The sequence below is a fragment of the Columba livia genome, chromosome Z, assembly GCF_036013475.1.
Source record: "Columba livia isolate bColLiv1 breed racing homer chromosome Z, bColLiv1.pat.W.v2, whole genome shotgun sequence".
Taxonomy (NCBI): domain Eukaryota; kingdom Metazoa; phylum Chordata; class Aves; order Columbiformes; family Columbidae; genus Columba; species Columba livia.
Window position 1 is genome coordinate 40650593 of NC_088642.1, and position 20672 is coordinate 40671264.

Here is a 20672-nt window from a genome sequence, read left to right on the forward strand (position 1 = left end):
ATTTCCCACGCCTATTTTGGAGTCGGTTTTGATACTTACCTCCTTTATAACGGGAACACGAAATGGCTCCCCTTTTGCCCCAATTACTTGCATGGTGTCGGAGGTTATTTTGCATCCCCTGGGCAAGGCTTGTATGGTAGATCGCTCTGCCCCGGAATCGACAAGAAATTCAATTTCTTGCTGCTGGGGGCCCACTTTCAATTTTATCAAGGGCTCTGTTCCTTTTTGGGTCCCCAGCAAAAAGAGCCCCTGACACCCCTATTCCGCTTTAAACATTTTCTCATCCGCCATTTTCTTCCTACAGTTCCACTTAATATGCCCTTTCTTTCCACAGTAAAAACATTCTATCAGCTCACCCCGTTCCATTGTAGTCTCGTTATTAAGGGGTCTTATCTTAGGACTAGGCCCCTTATACTCTGCCCTTCGATCTTTGGATTTCTGAGCTGTACCTTCTCTGACTGCTGCAACCGTCATTCGTACAGTCCTCCGCTCTTTTTCATCCTCTCTCCTAACATACACTTTCTGAGCTTCCCTTAGTAGTTCATCTAATCCACGATTTTGCCAATCCTCAAGTATTTCCAGTTTCTTCCGAATATCCGTCCAGGATTTTGCTACAAATTGCGTTTTTAACAACGCTTCCCCTACCGGGGTACTGGGATCTAATCCCGAGTATAACTGTAAATTCTTTCTAAGCCGTTCGAGCCATTCTGTGGGTGTTTCATCTTTTTTCTGGTGTTCACTAAACACCTTTCCAATGTTCTGCCCCCTCGGTACAGATTCTCTAATACCCTGGACTAATATAGTCCGCAGACCTTGCATATGACCCCTGTGTAATGGGTCCTGGTTATTCCAGTCGGGCCTTTGCAGCGGCCATTTAGTGTCGGCTGCAGGACCCTGTTGATGCTGTTCATCCCAGATTTGCATATCGGCTCTACGGATCATTCCCCTCTCTTCGGCAGTAAATAATATTCCTATGATTGCTTGCAGTTCATCCCACGTATATGTATTAGGTCCTAAGAATTGATCAACTCACTCCGCTACTCCTAGCGGGTCCTCTAATAGACTCCCCATTTCCTTTTTAAAATCTCTAACGTCTCCAGAATTGAGGGGCACCGCCACATACCCCATTCCCGCCTGTGGACCTCCCATCGCAATTTCTCGCAACGGATATAATTGTCCCGTCATCTGGTACTGCTGCTGTCTAGTCTTACTACGAGTGACGGGTCCTGTGGGTTGACTAAGGTCCGTTTCCTCCAGGTTCGGTGCCAGCGGTGGAGCACTTGGACTAGGGGCCGGCACCGGGGGTGGTGGTGGCGGCACATAAGGTGGGGGTGCTACGGAAATTTCTTCCTCATGCTGCTTGTTTCTTTTTTTATTGTGCCTCTTATCCCCCTTTTTCTTTTAATGGATACAGATTGATCCTAGTCTCTGACCCTATCCATAAGTGTGCATAATCGCTCTCCTCTTGACTAAACGGTTCCTTTGAGTTAACATAAAGGTTCAAGGCTTGGCAAATCCAGTCCTCAAAGGATCCGAACACTGGCCAAAACAGGTGGTCCTTACGAATTTCCTTACCACCCCAAACTACCATACAATAGTGTATCATTTTTGTTTTACTCTTACCCCGTCTAGAGGGGTAATCATTCCAATATTTAATCATCAATCCTAGTGGACTATCCTGGGGGATTGACGGAAGTTTCGCTTGCGAATCCCCACCCATGGGACCAGAAGGTCTACTTTTCTTCTGTCCCATCTTCCAGGGTACACTCACGCACACTCACACACGCTCCCCTCGTTCGTGACTCGCTCCCTCGCGGGCTACGAGAACTGCACTACTGGAGGGTCCGCACTCGCTTCGCCCGCAATTGGATGTCTCAGTCGTCGTACCCCAGGAATCCCAGCCCCAACCCGAGTGGAAATCCGGCCTATACTCACGCGTCCTGCGTCTTCACTTGGGTCTTCGTGCACAAAGTTTAAGGGGCTGCTGGCATTTACTTTGCTTATTGCAATTTAGAAGGTTCGTCGGTGAAGGGTGGCGACAAAATCCTCCAAGGGCCGCTAGAAAAAGAAGCGGGGCGCCTCCCTCAAGAAGGATCGCTGCTGAATATCCTTCATTCGAGTCACAGCACCAAATTGTAATAATTTTTGACTTAGTCTTGTAAGTAACAAAAGTTTTATTTCTAATCAAGCAATAAGCAAAGACAGCGCTGGGTGCGGCCTAGAGACCTCAGTCTCCCTTGCGGCACACGCACACAGCTGATTCAGTTCTCTGGTTCTTATAGTCCATCTCTGGTCCACAGCTTCCGGGTGTAACTTTTCACTCGTGTTGAAGGTTCGTATCATGTGAGCGTTGACTGCTGTGTAGCCAGTTTCAATCGCCTTACTTTGGTTACTTATGAGGTAAATACATCAAGCAGGACAAAGCAAGTAAGCATACAAACACTTCTCAGACCTCAAACAAACATCTCCAGGAGCTTTAATGAACAAACATTTCTCGGAACTGCTTGTTACAATAGGACAAGAGGAAATGGCCTCAAGTTGCACCAGGGGAGGTTCAGATTGGATATTAGGAAAAAGTTCTTCATGGAAAGGGTTGTGAAGCATTGGAACAGACTGCCCAGGGAAGCGGTGAAGTCACCATCCCTGGAGGTGTTTAAAATATGTGTAGGTGAGGTTCTTAGGGACATAGTTAAGTACCAGAATTATGTTAATGGTTGGACTTGATGATCTTGAGGGTCTCATCTAGCCAAAATGATTCTATGATTATAATTACATTATATTAAATTATAATTAAACGAAATTATGACACAAAGTTTTGACAGAAGTCCATCTATTTCCCTATTTCTCTGACAGGTCTGACAACTTTGAACCTGCAATTTTTAGCTAGTGTCCACTCACTGGGAAATAGGCATTTTAGCAAAAATCAGTCCTGTTGGGAGTAACACTGCACAAGCTACAATTTCTCACTTGGTGCAAGGCAGAGGTCAAGTATCAGCATTTTTTTTCCTTTGGTCATCTGCCTTTCATTTTAGTAAGAAAATTAGTTTCAGTTTTTAAACACTGTATCCTGCCTGTGTTATAAGACTTTAGATGTTCACCTGCTATTAGAAATCCAATGATATCTTCAGCAATATTAATGTAATGGTATCACAGAGTCACAGAATGTTATGGATTGGAATGGACCTTGAAAGATCATCTAGTCCAATCCCCCTGCTGGAGCAGGAACACCTGGGTGAGGTTACACAGGAAAGCTAGATGCAGGTTTTGAATGTCTCCAGAGAAGGAGACTCCACAACCTGTGGGTAGGACTACTAGCTCAAAGTGTGCCATAGAAAGTGGAGGTAGGACTCCCTAATAAGTCCTAAATACTTGGAACTAAGTCTTCAGCATTTTGTATTTAGGAAAAGATTTGCTAAGCTGTTTTAACTTTCACTCTTCAATCAGTAGTAACAGCAGCCACTGTATATCCGTTGTGGGAAAAAAGCTGTGACATAGTTGTTTTTGATCTCTCTAATAAGGAAAATTTTATAATGAGATTTTTGTGTTCAGTCAAAACCACTGAGGAGTGAATATTCACAGTTATTGGCTTGTCCATGATTTACGTGCTGACATAGTTTTTTTCCAGAGACTCTTGAGGGACTGAATTTAAGACTAACTATGACTATCTGAATGGACTGAAATCTTCTTACCCAAATGCACAGAAGTAAATTCATTTTAAAAATGTTAATGGTGTATGGTTTGTATGTTTGTAAGCCTGTAAGCTTTCCAGAAATAAGATGTGTACTTCTCTCACAATTCTTTATTTAGCTATTTAGCTACTATAAACATTAGAAGTGTCTTTGGTCTGGATGGGACATGAAAGGCTAACTCCTTGCATGTAGTGAAATGTAAATAAATAATGAATGTAAATTTAAATAAATAATGAATTTTTGTATTTAGCAGTGGGCAAATTCCGATATTCCTTGTTACTATCTGTTGATTAGCAATATGACTCTCTCTTTTAGTGGGATCTCCCAAAGTTCTCTAAAGTGAAAAGGCTGAGCTTCAGAGCCAACAGTGTATATCTCCTACTGAAATAATAATAGGTATATGAAGATGATACTGATTATACATTAATGTGCAGTGACGCTCTTGCAGGTACTGCAAAACATAACAAGCTGGAATGTCAGTGTACCCAGGGATCACAGAAACCACTGAATTAAAAGCACTGAACTACACTTGAGATGAACTGGTACTGAATCACCTGCTAAGAAAATAAAAGAACCTGAGTCTAAATCTTTTACTAGTAGTGGTTTCATTTATCAACTGGAGATGATACAAAGACTTTGTAATTAAAATGAGAAGGTATGTGTTGGGAGAAATGTTAATACACAAGTACTGAACCTTGGGTCTTAATTTTTTTTTTTTTTTTTTGAAAAACAGTTGTGAATGGTGGGCTGGATTTATGAACATGCCAAGGAAATTTCTAAGCAGGTAATCATAACAATATGTTGCATTTGTATGAAGCACAGGACAATCTCTAGTGAAGCTAAATTGCACAGATAATTGAATGAAGGTATGGATCTGTAAATTTGTATTCTCTACCATGACAGTAAACCAGAAATGCAATAATGAAGCGAAGTTATTATAGGTAGCACTGATAGATAGGCTGCTGGCAGCTGTCTTTGCTCCAAGCTGTTTATTAGGCTATTTCAATATACAATAATCACTGTGCTTCTACTTACAACTTTAGTGAACTCCTCTATAAACTTCTTTACAGCATAAATCCGTATCACATTTTAAGAGAAGTTGGCTATACTGTATGTCAAATAATATATAACTAGCTAGGCTGTAGCATAAATTACATTTTATGGATTTTAAAGACCCTACAGCCATCTAAAAAGTAACTCTTGCATCATTCAGGTTAGAAGTCTATAGTTATGGCTGGCACATCACAGATGTGAGTGCAAGGTTATTTTCTAAAACAGTAGCAGAACCACAATAACTTCCTCATATGCTCAAGTAGTGGATTACATGACTGAATTCATGCACCATGTTCTCAGCCTCATTCAACATAAACTTCCTGAAGGGTTTTGGGAAAAAGTGGTCATGTTTTTTCACTGTCTTTGTAATGACTAAGGAGCCAAGATCTGCAGGTTATTAAAGCAACAGAAGTTCTCCCTTATGTACAAGAAAATGAATTCTACTAGTTCTGTGTCAGCTCCTATGTGGTATTAAATGATGACTTCTGGCATGCTTTATACTTCTGCTATGTGTTTTTCTCCTGCAGCAGCATTTATCAGCAGATCATCAGATCAGTGCCAGGAGTTAACAAAAAGTGAAACAAAACAACACTCTTCCCCTTGCCAACCACACAGGCATTCTGTTGCCAGTTTGCACTAACTGAGGGGGAATCATGGGAGAACCTGGACAAAGAATTTTTCCACAGGATCATGGTGATTCACTGAAATTTGTATGTGTTACTGAGTGTTTTTTATTTAGATAAAGTGCCCTTAAATATTGAGCAGTGTCCTGATGTATGCTGGAAAGGGGCATATATACTTCCCACTAAGGGGAAGCTCTGATGAATCCCTGACCACTTGGTGAGTCTTGCCCTGTATCACTAGGTGTTTTCATGTCCTTCGTAGGGACTGTTAGGGACTGAGCTCTGAAGAGCATGCACACCTCAGGAGCAGCTAGCAGAAGATAGTCCTGAGATTGGAAGCTCTAGTCTCACAGAAGTGGGTGATACTGCTGTTGAGAGAGGTCATCCAAACAAGTAAGATCTCATTGTTTTCATTTTTGCACAGACCCTCAGGACTGGCATTTCAGAGACAAAGAATGAAACAATAAATGTTTTTGACAAAACTGTACACCAAACAGTTGCAATAAAGATGCCAATGACTTGCTGAGCATGGAGTCTTGTCTCATTAGAGCTGAACATCTGATGGGTGATTCCAACTTCCCTGAGACTGATAAAGGACCATTTAAGGGATATGAAAAATATCCCTTGGAAAATATCTACGGAGAGCAGATGTTATCTTCAATTGTATTGACAGATTTCTTCCTAATTTCTTGTTCTGACCCTACAACTTGCAACAATATTCTTTTTTTCAGGGATATTTGCTGCAAGAATGGGGTCATTTGGGATTAAAACACTCAAATATGCTTTTTTCTTTTTTTTTTTTCCATTGATGGCATACTATTTGTAAAACTAGTTGTCTAAAAATATGATTGTTTTAAAACTATGATTGCTTTAAGTTTCAGTTACCTTTCACTGAGTCTGAGGTACTCCTACATTGTCTTTGAAAATAAGTGAACTGCCAGAGCACACTGGAGTTGAAACTTGACCATTTAAATCAAATATGTTTACTGAATAGAAAAGGCTTGCCATTTAAAAAAAAAAATTGTTCACATGTGTTCTTTAATGGTCTGACCCATAGTTGTGGCATTTTAGGTACTGACATTCTCAATTTACTTTTCATTAGCTAAATTTTTTAAAATAATTTTTCCATTTGATTCTTGGACTTATTTTGGTAACTTTCCTTTCTACGTCTGTGAGATTAGTCTTTCTTTTGTATTAGTACGGTGCCAGCACACTGATATAAATCATCTGAAGGAGAGGAACATTCAATATTTTATGAAATTCTTAGTATGAAATTGCCAAGAACTGAATTTAATTACTGTGACCTTCATCTTAATTTTTAACCTATAAGAGTACTGCCCATAAACTAGAGGTTTCAATATCCTACTTGGTCTTGAACAAAAGGCCTTCTGTTCACAGGGAGTTTACATCTTGTTCACATTTATTCTTATTATGTAGTCCCCACACTTAACTGGATGCTGAAATTACTATCAAATGGCATATATTTTGCTGCCCTTTATATTGGAGAACCTTTTGAAGATAACTGTACAAACCAATGTTGTCTTTACAATGCACAGTACATGCTGTGAGGCATTGTCTGAATGACAAACACTTCGAATATTGGTTAGTGTCTCATATTGGTACTATATTCAGATAAAAAAGGCAAACAGTGTATGAGATTAATATTTTTCTTGAATGTCAACATTGATTATATGGGGCAGTTTTGGCTAGACATCTGTCAGCTGTGAAATAAATGGTAGACAAGAACAAAATGCTTAGTTGCACACAAAAAGTGTGAGGGAAGGAAGAAGACAGAAAAAAATATACTGTTTACTCAAAAGATTTCTTAATGTAATTCTGGAATTGATCAGAGATTGTGAACTGGGGAATAGAAATCTAAATTTGTCAAATTTAGAGTGTAAGAACTTAAGCATTTTCATCTGAACTTTAAAGGGTACTTGTATAATGTTGACATTGCATCAGGACAAGTTAGTGCATATGTATCTGCCCCCTCATATGAAGATTTTGTTATTACCTACGTAAGGTCCGTGAAAATTATGTTGTGAAAGGATCTCACAATAACAAATTATAAAGTAATAAATGATTAACGTAGGTATTGATAAACAAAAAGGAATGTACATAAGGGGATTACCTGTTAAAAAAAGGGAAACCTTATAAGAGCATGCACAATAGGTGACGGTACACTACTAAATTCTCATCAGAGTTTACACAAAGTTCTTTCATTGCTGAACTGCAGAATTCCTTGTCCTAGGACGTTCTGGAAACCAAAGCTGCTTCAGATATTTCAGGTACCTACAATGTGATGTCATGATGGCTATTCTTCTGTTTTTGAAGACAATCTTTAGTGAAGGTATTGTGAAAGAACTCATGACTTGTGGGAACATGTAAACTCTAACAGATGTGTGTTGTATCTGAAGAGTGGACCATCCTGTAACTTTATGGTGACTTCCATGCTCAAAAGAAGAGGGAAAGTTCAGATTTCATTTGAAGCTCATGCTTTGGGAAGATTGTCCTGTTGCTACCTTGAATTTTTACATCAACTCCTACTCTTACTGTTCCTAAAAGCTACAGTCAGGTCAAAAATAGATTAATTTGTTTTCCTTTGTTTTTATTTTGGTCTCTATTATCACACAGACTTTCTACCTTTCAGTTTCTCACTGCACCACCTTCCCGTGGGATTGTGAAATAAGTTGCTATGCCCCACTAAGTCTGAATGTTGACTGAGATTTACCATTAATTTGAAGACATCTGACAAGTAACAATGAATTTGCTTATGATCATATGGATGTGAGAAGGTAAACTGATGACAGAAACGTCTGTATATACTCAAGGGATATTTAACAGAAGCTCATGATGTAAATGTTTCTAAATAGATGGAAAGTTGTCCTGCTTTCTGTACTTCAGAAAAGTTCATGTTCAAAGAACTCTCTGGCCTGGTCTTATTTAAGAAACCAAATAGCTCACAGCCGTCTTATTGGTGTGGGCCCCGTGTCATCAAAATCTAGTATAACCAAAATCCCTTTGTGTTTTCATGCTTACTACAGTTTAAATTTTCAAAAATTGCAATCAATCTGTGGTTCAAATTAAAGTGTTCGCAAGACAACAAGTTGTGATCAGTATCTCTTCATATGAAATATGTTGTAGAAGTCTCAAATTTCTTAGTGCCATCAGGAGGTCACAGTATTCTACTGCTTCATTAACCATTTTGCTTCAGATATATTGCACTTCCTAATTTAACTTGTTTTTCCTATCGGCCACTCAATATGGGGCCTACTGGCATATGATGCCACATCCAGAATATTCCTGATTGCTTCCTGTCATGAGTCAGCCAAGATAGGTTTAATTTCTGCACGGCCAGGACAGCTGACCCACAACTAGCCAAAGGGTGTATTCCATACCATATAAAGTCATGCTCAGTTGCAAAGAGGGTGGGCCGGGGGGCAGTCTCTGTCCCTCTGTCTCTTTGTCTGTCTCTCTGTTTCTCTGTCTCTGCATCTCTGTTTCTCTCTTTCTCTCTGTGCCTCTCTGTGTCTCAACCACATGGTTTGGTGCTGGTGTACTTTGGGGTGCACACGGCTGCAGTGGGACCACCACGTGGTAAGGTTGCACTGTGTGTCTGTTGCTTTGTAGGTTCTTCCATTATTGTTGATGTTACTGTTTGTTATGTTGTTGTGGGGTGGGTTTTGTGTTTTTTATTTTTATTTTTTTTTGTTTTGTTTTTTTGTTTTGTTTGTTTGTTTGTTTTTTCTTTGCTGCTCTGTTAAACTGTCCTTATTCCAACCCATGAGTTTTCTGGTTCTCCTCCCCATCCCACCAGGGGCAGGGGAAGGGTGAGCGAGTGTCACATGGTTTTAGCTGCCGGCTGGGGCTGCACTGGGGCTAAGCTATGACACTTCCCCCAAGTAAAATGAGTCCAGACTGATCCCTGGAAGAGAGGAGATCGACCACCCACAGTAGATGTCTGCACAGATTTTGATACCCACCTTGCTTGGAACTCAGCTGTGTGGTGTTACTTTCCTTTTTCCCTTCATGATATGCTGCCCTACTCTGATCTGAAAATGTTTCATTTTGAAGCTATTAAACATGATTTATTGTTTTAAAACATCTGAATATGTTGAAGGCTTCTGTGTTCATATTCAATTAAAATAAGGTCTATGGCATGTTTTCAGGGAGTCAATTTCAGTAATGTTCTCTTAGGAGAAGGATTTGCAAGGCTATTGGGCTAAATTGATAACCTCCCTTCTTCCTTTCTTATGCACATGCTGTCCTCTACTGCTCTATCTGCTACTTTGTGCATGCAGGGCAGCATAAGTATGAAAAATGTGCTTCCTAGCTAGCCTGCAACAACATGGTTAAGAAAAATAACTAGTTTGCTAAATGGCCACTTGAAATGGGAGGGCTATTTATCTATTTGTTTCAGCCTCACATTGTCTTTTTCTTCAACAGGTTTATATACAGAGGAAAAATATACCATCAGGGGGCAGGTTAAAGCCAATGAACATGGATGTGAAAGTCCAAGGAAGGAAGGGCTCCATCAGGAGTAGGCTGATGAGAAAAGAGGGCTGAATGCAGAGAGTAGTTAAAGAACAGAAGACATACTGCTCAGAGAGTGCAGACTCTAGAGCTGGATCACTGTGGTTCAGTAAAATGTAATGTAAGAGATTAGGGAATTTAACTTTTGAGTATTGCAGAATTAGGAAAAAAGACTTTCTGTAGCTATCATCTTGGAATGTATACACAATTTTTTGAGGTTTTTGTTATAAAGAGGGCATCTTCATTAGCAGAAAGTTGTGTACAGCCTTGTTAAAATTTAAGGCTGTAGCTATGCCTAGAGAATTACAAAGCTGTAATGATATTAAAATCCAGTTAAGTTGATTTTAAAATAAATAAAAGGTTTAGGCTTTTATAATTATCTAAAATCCTCAGTCCAGTAAATAGACTTGAGTGCCTTAAAGCTGAGAGCTGTGCTAAGAGTTATGTCAATGGTCCTGCATGATATGTGTTTGAATCTTTGTTCCTACTGCTCACACAAAGAAAGGTCTATAGTCTTCCTTCTGTTGAACCTCTGTAAAGTAGAGCTGGCTCTTTTTTCTCCTGTGCTATTGGAGGCAACTATAAGCAGAGAATAGATGCATTTACTCATGTTACTAACAATGGTTTTGGTGGAGGAACAACGTTTGTTTAATACAATGTAATGAATTGCACTGTTCAAGCTGAGCACTGGCCATTATTGCCACTGAAAATAATTTAGTATGAATTACATAAAGTGTGGTTCGCAGCACCATTCTGCAAGACCCTTTTATGGCTCTAAGCAGGGCCGTTTCCTGTAGCTTACTTCTATTGGCAACTTGGTTTCTGTTGTCGCTTTACTGCTATGTATGTTGAAAATATATTTGATGGCTTCTGATAGATTAAAAATAATAGGCAACTTGCAAAATTCAAAATTTTCAGCAAGCTTAGCAGAAGGTCAGATTAGAAGCATCTCTGAATTCTGACAGCAAAATCACTAGTTGTGGTCTAGCTACAAATTTCAAATACATTTTTACTTCCTCTGCATTGAAACTAGGAGGATTAATATTTAATGCTCCCGTGGTGTAAGTCTGTCTCATAGCTTCAAGTATTAGTGACTACACTGTCATATGTTTAATGAACAAAATTTTTTCTACGTTTGAGTTTTGTAAAGATGAGTTACGCAACAGTAATTGTACATTCCTTCAATTAAAATACGTATATTATTACCTACACTTGGGTCACTACCAAGCACATTAGTGGGATTAAAACTTAAACCGATGACATTAATATTATTGACAATGTGAAACTAGCACTGAAAACCATACTTCAATGATAAACCAACTATAAAAAAATAGCTTTTGAGCTTTGATGTTCTGAAGTATTTGTTCACGTATTTTAAAATGTTCAGATGAAATGCAGTATTACAAATGTTATGTGCAACAACATGGAACATAATGAAACAGCAAATGTTTCCATTCAGTAGTTCAATCAAAAATGTATGTATGTGCAATTATATCTAATTATACAGAGTGGGAGGAAAATGGAGACAGAAGATGATTGCAACGTCATTACAACAGACAGTTATTTAACTGTGTACCATTTTCAGCTTCTGTTATGTCTTTTCTGATGGACATTGAAAGAGGTGTTGTGGTTTTTAGTCCCTTTGAAGAAGGCATCACACAAAGCCAGATTCAGAATTATTTTCTCTCTAACAAAGTATATTCAGTGACTTGTTTCCAAGTGACAAAAGAAAGCTGACAAAATGAAACTGCATCAACTGTGCAGCTATATGGTTTTTTATAAAAATTTTAATGGTGGAGTAATATGTATGATTCTTCATTTGCTACTCTAACCCTTGACAAATACATTTATGACTCTTAGGTGGCTATTGATTACCTCAAGCTTAGTTAGCATGATATGCAACTAAAACTAATCGGAAGGCTTGAACCTCCAGAATGCTAGCTGTATTTAACTGGTAGTAGGTAGCGTTCTTAGAGTATGATATAGGTTTACTGACTTCCAATACAAATCACTCAAATGGTTAGCAAGAAAGAATATTTAGGAATCAGCTTAAACTGACTTGTTTATTAGGACTGCTAGTCCTGCACTGCCATTTGGAATAAGGAACCTGTATACAATTTTCCCATCAAGAAAAAGTTAAAAAAATCCCCAAACCCTACAGTGATAAGGGCATTTTGCCAGGGCACAAATGACATTCAAGCCACTGTTTCTACGGCCTGTCAAAGTCCCCTTAAATGGCAGCTCTACTTGCTGCTCACCACAATTCACTGTAATCCACAAGGCTGCTGGGAGTGCCCTCCATACGATCCGCTAATATGGTCTTCCAGTTAAGGTATTAAATCGGGGTCACCAGCAAGCTTAGATCTGATCTGAGGCCAGCAGGTTGGTGTCTCTGGCCCCTGCAGGACTGAGTTTCCTTCCGCTGTCCCATGACCTTCCTCTTTCCTGCAGACATTAATTCCTTCTCAGCTTGTCCTGATGAATTCCCTGGTGGGGAATTCATCCCCTGCTGGCAGCACATCCTCACTGGTGACCAGGGCACCATGCTTGTGCTGAAGCTGTGGGTCTGCAGGCAAAGCAGGAACAGGCTTCTGGCCTACCCACCCCCATCCCTCTTCCTTTTCAGTGACATCCTTCACCCCTTTTGTTCTACTCATCCAGTTGCCATGCTGATAAATTAACCATTCCATTTTCTTTACCTCTTCTTAACAAATCAGCAGTGAAATTGTTAAAGCCTCAGGTTTCACAGGTTTCACGTTGAAGAGAAGCCAGGCACATGATATCTTAGAACAGTATTTTCCAGCCTCTTTGTAGTCATAATAAGTCTATACAAGTTCACAATTGGTTTGCATTACAAATTAACTTTTTAAACATGAAGATTAGAAATCTTACTTTGTGAGCAATAGTTTAGTTTTTAAAAAATGTTGTGGTGTGTGCACCAAGTCTGCATGAACTTGTGGTAGTTTTTCTGACCATAGTAAGATTTTTTTTCCATTTGAGATTCATGAACCTATGCCATATGCTACCCCTAGGTCATACAAGAACAAATCAAAGTGGGTAAAGTTTCCAAATGTCACTGAAGCTTAGTATAAATCCATGAAATATAGGATCATGTCTTTTCTGGAACTGGCATTCACAACCTAAGGAGCCTCAGACTGGTGACCAGTTTGCTCTATGAATAGTCCTAAAAGAGATCCCTATCTTCCCATAAGGTAGTATTACAATTTATCTCTCTTAGACTGACCATAACTCTTCCCTTGCATTTTTTTGGATTGCTGTCCCAATCCAAGGATAGATTGAGATCTTTTAAATATTCAGCAGCATACTGTTTTGGTTGAGAGAAATGGAATTGCAGTGATGGACAAGAACTGTGTTTGGGCAGTGCTGTCTGTTCACCTTGATATATCAAGCTAATAAAAAATATAGAAGAAGAGATTAAAGGGAGCTAAATGGTGCATGCCAATTCACAGAGGACTAAAGAGCTACACTGGCCATAAACAACCACTTCTTTTGGAGGATAACATTTGATTTTCATTCATATGGACAAGAATATCTCTCTCAAAAAATTGTGGTTCTCCAGTTTTTCTCAGCGTGATAATGTAAGCAATAAACATGCTGACAGAGCTGCTGAGGCTTGGTGCTGAAGGCAGTGATTTAGGGAAACAATCAGCATTTAAAAGAGGAAATTAGAAAATAAAATAACTCTTGTTGTCCCATTGGTTTTTTTATTATATACCACTGTAGCTCTGATATGCTTGGACATGATCTCATTTAAATTTGAGTTGTCTGAATCTTGTTCATGACTTAGCAATATACAGGGATTTTTTTCCTAAAAAAAGTATTTAAATGCTTTTTGTATCTTCCATAAGCACTTCCCACACAGATTTTGGTAATAAATTACTGGCTTAAAGGTTGTAGGGGTGACTATAAATCTGTGCTAACATACCATACTAACTTCTATAAATCCATGGCCTCTAGGCAATTAAATTGTTAGTCAGAGTAATGCTGAATGACTGCACGTTCTTCTGTTATTTGGAATTTTGAATTATGTTGGCACATGCTTGAGACTGTTGAAAAATTCAGAATTCTGGTTGTATACGCCATTCATTCCGTGATCTGAAATGATAGTTTCCAAGACTTGCACTTTCTGACCTGATATGCCTCTGTAGATACCAAGGAAGCATCTCCTTCATATGGAGCTTTTCAAGGCTTCCTCTTGTCCCAGGCCAGTCTGTATTGACAGGAGCTCTCGTCACCATCTGAAGTCAATGGGTTTTCTATTGGTTTCTGTCAACAAAGTACAGAGCACAGAGAAGAAATATGTCTAGAAGTGTCTTACTCTGATGTTCTCTGTCCTGCTAGTGGTCTTTGATCAATAAGAAGCAACTTTTTTCAGAGCTCAGAAGGTCTTTTGGAAGTTACAGGAGAGAAACATAATTTTGTTTGGAATATGTGGAGTGTGCTTAGCCTCAGTGGTCTTACTAACTCAACAGATTCTTGAAACAAAATTTTTCTTTGAGAGAAGTTAATGGAGAGTTTTCCATTTTTAATAAAGCAGATGGTTCACTGGCATTGTACTGCATATTGTATAACTGTTTATGATGATGTAGTGATAGCTAACTAGTTAGAGAAAAAGATCTATTATTGTTTCTCAGAAAATGTACTCCAAAATATATTCCTTATTATGTTACATTGTTATATTGTAACGTTCTCTCAACACCAGTAGAAAGAAGTCACTGTTTTTTATAAACACAAATATAAAAGAATCCCTTCTTTGTTTTGTTTGGAATTTGCTCTCCTCCCAAATGAAGATTTGTAAAATATTTGAAAACTTTGTTTAAGTTGTTCAGGCTGCAAAAACTCTCAAGTATTTTTTTATGCTATTTCTTTGTTTATCTTTAATCTAAGACTTGATGCACTGGTTTCTCTAGAGAAAAAAACAAGATCTGTTTTTCACTTTCAAGTATTTTATTTGCTGAAATCTGTTGGCAGATCTGTTGGCTTATTGAAGGCCTTCATTATGTTGTTAGGAAAGGGAGGTTACATTTATTTAAACTGATTGATAGCTTGAAATCCTGTTTGCTAAGAGTTCATGGAGCATTTCAAAAGTAAGAACCAGGTAGTGCTATTTGCAGTGGTTCAAATGAAGACCAGTTACACAGGATTACTCTAAGGGCTCACAAAAGTGAAGCTGAAGCAATTAATGAAGGAAACAGACAACAAATATTTCAACTTTGAGAGCAATGCATCAAGTTTAATAGCTGCATTCAGACATGGAAGACACACAATGGTGTAGCAGATATACTGATCCTGTTCTGATTTTATCCAATCTGATGATGATTAGATGACCCTGTGAAAGCTTCTTGATTTTCTTGTGCTTTAGTATTCATGAAAATTAGAATTAGAGTTTATTGACTGAGGATATTCTCTAATATCATCACCAAACAAGGCACCAAACATATGCATATAGGCCAAAATTCTACCATTTGGTTGAAATCCAGTATCAGTCCATGGAGGAAGAAATCACCAAAGTGATGGCTGAGTACAGAATGGAAAATGAATAACAGAAAAAAAAAAAAAAAAAAGAAGAAGTCCTTCTATCTTGTCTACAAATTCCTAGGTATTCTGCACTATGATCCTAACTAAAACTTCCTGAATAATGAGGAACTGTTATATAAATTCAAATTTGAACTTTCTGAGTTAACCTTAGAAAATTCAGTGAAAATATTATTAATCTAGATGTTCTGGAATGAATTCTGTGGATTAAATTAGAGCCATCACTAGGTTTGAAGTTTGCTGGAGAGTAAAGCATTTCGCAAGCATTCTAACTACATCTCTAAGCACACACAAAATAAATTCCATGCTAATCAAGTAGAACTGTCGTTTTGGCAATGAATTCTTCCATGAGATGTCATTTGTATAGGTGAATTGCTTTAATTTCCAAAACATGCTATATTGTTGGATATTTTAAAGAAGCTTGTTCTCTAGATCCTATGGTTCTGATGTATGATTGTATCCATGCTTTGTCTTTCTTTTAGTAAAACTTCAAGTTGTTTAATTGCGGAAAATTAGAGGCCTACTGGAAGCGCAAGGTATTCTCTACATCTGTTATCTTCATAATCACAGGAATGACTGATTAATGTGCAAATAGCAGATGATAATATTGTGCATGATGTTGAGAAATAAAAATCATCTGAAGTTCAGGGAAAAGACATCTTGTTCAGCAGGCCTTGTACCCTAATGAATAGAGAGGAACAATATTTAGCAGTAAAATTTTATTGCAGCAAATGAACATGACTGTAGCACACTACAAGAACATAAGGTTACTAGAACACTGAGTTATCAGAAATATTCTTTCATAGTTAGGGCGAGTCATTTTTGGGTTAGTTCAGGTTTCTGACTGGCACTGTGTGCAGTGCACAGACTATCTGTTTGCATTCTGTATTACTTTTGTGTATCATGTAATACTTTCATAAAAGGTGCTTCACCAAGATCAGGTCTTGCCTGACCAACATAGTGGCCTTCTATGATGGAGTGATTACATCAGTGGACAAGGGAAGAGCTATGGATGTAATGTATCTCAAATTCTCTAAGGCCTTTGATATGATTCCTAACAACATCCTTCTCTCTAAATTGCAGAGATATGGATTTGATGGATGGAGAAGTTGGTGGACGAGGAATTGCCAACCAGTTCAGCGTCTAAATGGAGATCAGTGACTAGTGGTGTCCCTCGGGGGTCTATATTCAGGTAAGTACAATTTAATATCTTCATCAATAACATCTATAATGGGACTGAGTGCACTCCCAGCAAATTCACAGATGACATTAAGCTGAGTGGTGTGGTAGACATACTTGGGTATAGGATGCCATTCAGAAGGACCTGGACAAGCTTGAGAAGTGTGCCCATGTGAACCTCATGAGATTCAACAAGTACAGATGCAAGGTCCTGCATGTAGTTTGATGCAACACCCAGTATTGATAGAAGCTGTGGGATGAAGGCATTGAGAGCAGTCCTGTGCAAAAGGATTTGGGGAAATTGGTGAATGGAAGATTAGACATGAGTTGGCAATGTGCACTTGCAGACCAGAAAACCAACTGTATCCTGGGCTGCATCAAGAGGAGCATGAGCAGAAGGTGATTCTGTCCTACTGCTCTGCTCTGGTGAGACCCCACCTGGAGTCCGGCATCCCGCTCTGCAGCCCTCATTACAGGAAAGACACAGACCTATTGGAGAGAGTTTAGAGGAAGGCTACAAAAGTGATCAGAGGGCTGGAACACCTATTCTGTGAGGACAGGCTGAGAGAGTTGGGGTGGTTTAGGCTGGAGAAGAGAAGGCTCCAGTGAGTTAATATTGTGGTCTTTCAATAGTTAAAGGACGTTTGTAAAAAAGATGGGGACATATGTTTTAATAGGGCCTGTAATGACAGGACAAGGGGTAATGGTTTTAAACTAAAAGAGATTAGATTCGAGCTAGATAGAAGGAAAAAAAAAATTCCTATGGAAGTGGTGAAACACTGGAATAAGTTGCCCAGAGGGGTTAAGGTCAGGTTAGACAGCAACCTGATCTACTCAGGTCCCTGCTCATTGCAGAGGAGGTTGTACTAGATGACCTTTAAAAGGTCCCTTCCAACCCAAACCATTCTATGATTCTATTATTCTAAAATGCGTCATTCACTCCAAACTCACATTTTATTATATTCAACATTATAGCCAAGGCATTTGTTTTCAGTTTCTCAGTGAACACAATTAATCAGTCTCTGATTACATTATAAAGCAGCTGGTACACAGAGTGAGCCTGACTGAGTATTCAACATGTGCCAGCAATTGTTAAGTTTAGCATGAAGTGTTTTAACAGTAACTGAGAGTTTATGTTGTCAAAGCATTTATTTAAGTAATTTCTTTGTCATTAGAGGGGGAAAAAAGGGGCTGGGGAGTTACATACCCTTTTGGATTGGCTTGTCAAGCCAAATAGCTTACTAATTCTCAGTATTCCTTATTCCTTTAATTAGAAAGTCTAAATCTAGGAAATGAACCTCCTGATTCTTGACAGTTTAATAACCAGTCTAATTGTGAATAATTAGACTTTGAGGTTTCCTTTTTTGATTGGCAGGAAGTATGCTCCTTTTATTGTGTCACTGAATAAAAATGATAAAAAGCTACTGGACAGTGTCCAGAAGAGGGCCATAAAGTTAGTGAGGGGTTTAAAGTGGAAGCCTTATGAGGAGTACCATGGGTGTCCAAATTTCAAACTCTTTTCCCTTGTTCCAGGAACCACTAGTACTGTAACTATAACTTGTTCTGACTGTAAGACACTCTTTATATGAAACAGCATTTCACTTTTTATCTTATGCATGATGGGAGTATACACATTAAGTGTCATCAAATCATGCTCCATTTCCCTGGTGGGAGGAGTTCCCATCACTGTGCAAGTATAAGAACCAGGTAACACATACCTGTCATTTGTGCACCAGTTTATGACCTCAGATTTAAAGGCTTACACTTCTCTGTACTTGAGGAATGTGGCTTGCCTTAGAGATCTCCCTTTAAACAAGAAACTGTTTTTCCAGCACTCAGGGCTACAGGAAGAAACTGGAAAAGGCTACCAAAAGTGAACAAAACAGTATAATTTATTAGAGTCCCTAGAAGACCTGCCTTAGTAATCCCAAGAGAGATGGCTCAGTCATACTTCTACCTTGCAGGAGACATTAGCACATTCCTAATAAAGCTACATGTCTCAAGGAGAGATAAGTGAAGTTGGGAGGGAAGGAGGAAGCTTTGACTCTCCTCATGTTGTGGTACAGTAGAGAAGTGTATGTCCACAGGTCCTGTACCATGGTATGTTATTTCCACTTCTGAAAATTTTGTTAATCAGTTCTGTGCAGTCGTGGACCCACAACTCTTATTTTCAAACTCTCTGTGATCCAGATATAGAAGCTCCTTGGATGTTTGCTGTTGACATTAATCACGACTGGAAAATTTTCTCATGCAATGACAGCAGTGAAACTATTTCCTTCAGTCTTCATTTATAGTTAAGAACAAAAATGAGTGTGAATTTCATCTTTGTCATCTTTGGAATGATATGACTGGTTGTCTAGAATTTAGAGGAAGAGAAGTTTGCACATTTAGCTGGGCTCCTATCAGGCTCTTGTAGCATGAACTCTGGTGAGTATCAGCGGTCCATATCTTGTCTCCAAAGCAGAATGCTTCAGAATGCTTCCTTCCTTTCTCTAGATCAATATTTGTAAAGGTAGTACACATCTCTGGATATTCTTAGTGCATTGACATCACTATAAAATGTAATTGTCTTGCCTACCCAGGAAGTAAAAATTAGTGCTGTAACAAGGAGCACAGTGTTTTTTATTTTTGAAATTAGAATTATTGATAACAATGTTGTCCATCTTCCATATGAAGTACACTGTAGTAAACAAGATCAATAGCCTGAGTTGGGGGAGGAACAAATTATTTTCAAGAAAATTCTTAGAAATATAATCTCAGCCCTGTGCAAATACCACATGTTTTGGCTAGATGTATTAAGTAAAACAAAAGACCCCAGCAATTCTCAGATTAGTTTCTGTTTGCTCTTATCAATAAAATAAAACTCAATTCCTCTTAGAGCCGTTTAAAAAAATAATCTGTAGGAGCAGTAAAATGCTGAAGTTGAAGCTGGGAAAAGCATGAGCTGGGAAGAGATTATTGATTGCTCCTTTGATCATGTTATGTTCATATTCTTCAGCAAATCTGTTTTAAATATTATGAATATGCTTGAAGTCTACCGCTGTCCAGGATTTTCCAATGAAATGTGAATTCCTCAAATTCAGAGCTTCCTGGAAGAAACAGGTCAGTTTAATGATCTATCAAATGGGAAAGAAATTGGAAAACAAATCTTAATAATGGTGTATTTAGTTTTGACAGCTTAAAAATAACCTTCTATTTCTGCATTTGAAAATCACTTTCAGTTTTACCTGTATTACTTTACATTCAAATTGATTTAAAAAATTAAAATAAATTATTTCAAATTGAAACTTTTGAATTATATCACATGTATTTTGGTTCTTATTAAGCTTTTAAAACTTTAAATTAAACCATATCCTTCTCTTTAAAAGACTTTGGGGTTTTATTAAAGATAAAGCGTTTAGAAGAATGATGAATCTGTTTCTTTATCAGATCTAATGGGTTATGTTTTATTCCCTTCTGATATAATAATACAGGCAGCAATAAATAATTATCAGAACTTTGTGCGATCTCAATTTCTATACCTCTTATGCATTTCCTCTTATCATCACAACAGGAATGTTTAAACCTATACTTTTAATTAAATATGTTTGTTTAATGTACTCAGTTTTTCTTCCCTCCTTATATGTGTATGACACTGTTTCGGGACTCGGGTACTACTGCATCAGTGTAGTTCACTATTGATAGCCAGACTAGATAGAATGGATACAAAATTACAGGACTTTTTGCAAGGAGGTGAGGAACCACTGTGCATGATGTGTTTGTTCTTTGTTATAACAAATAAATAGAACTTTCCATGTGTAGATGTATTTGTTCTGTGCTGATTCTGCTATGACTATGCCACTGCTGTGGGTTTTGCCAGCAGTGGCCAGTTTCCCATCCTTTACGAGTCCCTCCTCAAACTAACAGTCCAGTTTCTCTGGTCTAACCCATTACCTTCCCTAGCAGTCCCTAATTTAGATTTGTTTCAATACTCACCATGAGTGAATCACTAGGAAAGTTGTAATTCATGAATTTGTTTTGGACAGAAATCTTTACAGGT

General features: G+C 38.3%; 1 protein-coding gene across 1 annotated transcript in view; it reads left to right on the forward strand.

The window, feature by feature from the left end:
* SLCO4C1 (solute carrier organic anion transporter family member 4C1) overlaps positions 1–11271 on the forward strand; it is a 65579-nt gene extending 54308 nt beyond the window's left edge. Inside the window, exon 13 of the mRNA XM_065045480.1 lies at positions 4138–11271. The gene's annotated coding sequence lies outside the window, so the exon portion shown is untranslated. The remainder of the gene's footprint in view (positions 1–4137) is intronic.
* Positions 11272–20672: the final 9401 nt, after the last annotated feature.